The sequence below is a fragment of the Rhincodon typus genome, chromosome 24 (genome assembly GCF_021869965.1).
Source record: "Rhincodon typus isolate 14 chromosome 24, sRhiTyp1.1, whole genome shotgun sequence".
Taxonomy (NCBI): Eukaryota; Metazoa; Chordata; class Chondrichthyes; order Orectolobiformes; family Rhincodontidae; genus Rhincodon; species Rhincodon typus.
In genome coordinates, this window is record NC_063355.1 from 6,137,624 (window position 1) to 6,142,205 (window position 4,582).

Consider the following 4,582-nt stretch of genomic DNA (forward strand, 5'->3'; position numbering starts at 1 on the left):
TCACAGAGCTGCTTGGGACAAACCTCACAAAAACCTCTGCATCTTTCTCCAGGCTTCCTTTACAAAGACACATTCCAGAAGGAGACCTTTGACAGTTTCTACCCCCTACAGCCACTTTGAGGGCAGCGTGCGGTGGTGCAGACCGACCAGGCGTACAAGAAGGATCTCACAGGTAGTGCCGTTCTCACCACCAGCCGAGCGATGTCTTGGTGCTTGTTGGAAAGTTCTGGTAATGAGGCATTTTGCCAAATGACTATGACAGCCTGCTCAGGGAACCACGTGATAGGATCCACCCTCTCCTTTTCCCACAAGGTCTTGAGGACACTACGTGCTGACCACTTCCTGATGAACTTGTGGTCAAAGGTGCTTTTCTTTGCAAATTTCTCCATGAAGGACAGGTGGTACAGAATGGTCAAAAGGATGAATAGGAATCTTAGAATCCCTACAGCTTGGAAGCAGGCCATTTGGCTCATCAGGTCCCCACTGACCCTCCGAAAAGCAGCCCAACCAGACCCAATCCACTACCTTATCCCTGTAACCCTGTGTTTCCCATGGATAATCCTCCGAGGCTGCATATCCCTGGACCTTACAGGGTAATTTAGCATGGCCAATCCAACTAACCTGCACATCTTTGGACTGTGGGATGAAGCTAGAGCACCCAGAGGAAACCCACGCAGACACAGAGAGAACATGCAAACTCCACACAAACAGTCACCTGAGGGTAGAATTGAACCCGGGTCCCTTTGTCTGTGAGGCAGCAGTGTTAATCACTGAACCACCGTGCTGCCCTTTTTAAGCTTCACTGGAAAAATAATCCAGTCTGTTACTTACAGCCAAAATTGAGGTAGTGCTGCACTGTCAGAGATACTCCATTTCAGTGGAGGTGATAAGCCAACGTCCTACTAAATTATTCAACTGGAGAAAACATAATGTCCGGTTGCACACTGATGATACCAGAGCTACCTCATTACCACTTCTCTCAACACCACCCACCACAAGTGTCCTTCAATAATCAGACAGCTTATCCGACATCAGCGCTGGGTGAACAGAAATTTTCTCCACCTAAATTTGGGAAGACTGAAGTTATTTCTTTGATCTCGGCCACAAACTCTGTTTCTTAACCAATGACTCCATCCCACTTCCTGACCATTATCTGAAGCTGAACCAGACTGTTTGCAACCTTGCTGGTCTATCTGCCCCTAAGGTCAGCTTCCAACCACTCACTCAGGCTGCCTATTTTCACCTCTGTAACACTGGGTCAAGTCTGTCTGGCCTCAGAACCTCCACTGCTTAAAATCCTCCTCCATTCCTTTATTACCTCCAGACTTGACAATCCCAGGTCATTCCTAGCTGGCCTCCCATCTTCCATCCTCCATTACCTTGGGGTCATCCACAACCATCTAACAACTTGAAACCAAGTCTGTTTGAGAATTAACCTGTAATTTCTGGCCTTTATTGTCTCCAGATTAAGCAATGCCTCAATGCTGAGGATTTTATCTTTGTTCCCAAAGCCCTGGATGGCCTCATCCTACTCCACCAGCACTGAAACATTCCAAGATGTCTATGCTCCCCTAATTCTGACTTCTTGTGTATTCCAAATTCTACTGGTGGCCATATCTTCAGCTCAAAGATCCTAAGCCCTGGAATTTGCATAATAAACCACTCCATCGGTTTACCTCGTTTCCTCCTTTAAGAGGGTCCTTAAGACCTACATCCTCCACCAAGCATTTGGTCATCTGGCCTAATATTTTATGTAAGTGTCAGGTTTTGACTGATAATATTCCTGCCAAATATGTTGAAATAGATTCTTTATAAATAATAATTGTGATCAAATGCATGTTGCTCTTGTTGAAAAAGATCCTATTGTTTTTTTTGATGAAAGGTGGCTGGGGGTTCAGCTGGTCAACATTTATGACTTAGCCAACCATCAGGACTGATTGCCTGGTCATTTTCCTGTTGTTGTTTATGGCATTTTCCCACACACAAATTGATCACCATTTGTCTGTGTGACAATAGTTCTGAAGTAAATCATCAGTCCTACAGCATTCTTGCATATTCTTGTGGAGAGCTTTGTTTCTTTTATGCAACCAAATTAGAGTCATTGAGCTATATTCATAATGGAACAGAAGGAGGCCACTTGACCCATTGAGGTCATGCTAGCTTTCCTACTCAGTCCCATTACCCTGCAACCCTGCCAGTTCAATTCCTTCAATTTGCTTATCCAATTTCTTGTCTCTGCTTCCAACTCTCTTGTAGGCAATGAGTTTCACATCTTTGTGTAAAAATTTTCTTCCTTGTATCTCTTCATAGAATCCCTACAGTGTGGAAACAGGCCATTCAGCCCAATGGGTCCACACCGACCTCCTGAACAGCATCCCACCCAGACCCATCCACATCCCCAACAACCCAGCATTTCCAATGGCCAACTCGCCCAGCTTGCACATCCTTGAACACTATGGGCAATTTTGCATCCACCTAATTTGCAAATCTTTGGACTGTGGGAGGAAACCGAAGCATCTGGCAGAAACCCACACAGCTATGGGGAGAATGTGAAAACTTCACACAGACAGTCACCTGAGGGTGGGATCGAATCGGGGTTCCCAGTGCTGTGAGGCAGCAGTGCTAATCATTTAGCCACCATGCCATCCTCTTGTTCAAAACCTTTTCCCTTGAATCAGGAAGAATGTTAGTAAGTTTGCAGATACCACCAAAATCAGTCGTGCAGTGGACAGTGAAGAAGGTTATCTCAGGGTACAATAGGGCCTTGATCAGACAGGCTGAGGAATGGCAGATGGAGTTTAATTTAAATAAATGTGAGGTTTATTCAGACAAATCAGGACACAACATATACACTTAATGGTAAAGTCCTGGGGAGTTGCCAAAGAGACCTTGGAGTGCAGGTTCATAGTTCCTTGAAGGTGAAGAAGGTGTTTGGTACACTTGCCTTTATTGGTCAAGTGCATTGAGTATAGGAGTTGGGGTGTCATGTTGCAGCTGTACAGGACACTGGTGAGGCCACATTTGGAATACTGCGTTCAATTCTGGTCTCCCTGCTATAGGAAAGATGTTGTTAAACTTGAAAGGATTCAGAAGGATGCTGCTTATAGAAGTTTATAAAATCACAAGGGGCATGGATAGGGTGAATAGCCAAGTCTTTTTCCCCCAGAGTAGGGGAGTCAAAAACTAGAGGGCATGGGTTTAAGATGAGAGGGGAAAAATATAAACGGGACCTAACAGGTAACTTTTTCCTCACAGAGGGTGGCGTGTTAATGGAACGTGCTACCAAAGGAGGTGGTGGAGGCTGATACAATTACAACATTTAAAAGGCACCTGGATGGGTACATGAATAGGAAGGGTTTAGAAGGATATGGGCTAAATGCTGGCAAATGGGTCCAAATTAATTTTTTTTGTCAGCATGGACAAGTTGGACCAAAGGTCTGTTTCCATGCTATACATCTCTTCAATTCAGTCTAGAGAAGATTAATCACACATTGATCACCCCATTCTCATTTCATAATTTGCTTCTGGCAACGTAGAGAATTTCGAAATGCAGGTTTGACCCCACTTAACCAATACGGGCCATTTAATCTGCTGTGCCTCTTATCGCTTACCAACTGTGACGATGTGCTGCACTAAGGTTCACTTGGGTTGCTTCATAATAAATAAAAATGTGCCAGCTGTGGCTCAGTGACAGCAATTGAAATCTCATTGCAGAGACCTGAGTACATAATCTTGGCTGCCACTCCAGCGCAGTTCTGTGGGAGTGCTGCTGTTTTATGAATAAGGCATAAAACGAGGCCCTTGTCAATCTTCTTGGATGAATGTAATAAATCCCGTGGTACTGTTGCAAATTAAAGCTCTTCCTCAGACACTCAACTAAAACCTTAAACGGATTATCTAGCTTTTTATCACCTTGTTGTTGGAGGTAGCTTCAGGTGTGTAATTTGATAGTTGAGTTTCCTTCATTATAACAATGACTGCACTTCAAAAGTACTTCATTGATGGTGAAACTACTTGACGAAGTGTTGAAAGGTGCTATGTAAATGTTAGATTTTTTTTCCTAAAGGGAGTACCCCATGCATAGAGACAAATGAAGATGGTAGTCTTTGGGGATAGATTCAGTCAAAGCAAACACGTCTGGAGCACGTGACCTTCACATATCACGTGATCACAGTGCCACGTGGGTGCGCGCGGCCTTGTTATTGTTTGTATCCAAACGTGTGGCGCGTGCGCGGACGGCCCGCGCGACCCCGGCCCATCTTTATGAATCAAAGCCGCTAACGGCCGCGCGTGCCCGGGGGTGGCGCGCACCTCCTCCCCACGTGGTCGCGCTCCCGCTTCAAACACAAACATTCGGCGCCGCTTATTGGACGCGCGCGGGCGAAAAACCGGCCACGGGAGACAGAACCGTAACAGACAGCGATATTACACCTGGACCGGGATTACACCGGGAGGGGGAACGGGGCTGGGACTGTACGGGGATTGGGATCCCTCACCGGGAGGGGGAACGGGGCTGGGACTGTACCAGGATTGGAATCCCGCACCGGGGCTGGGGCTGTACCGGGATTGGGATCCCGCACCG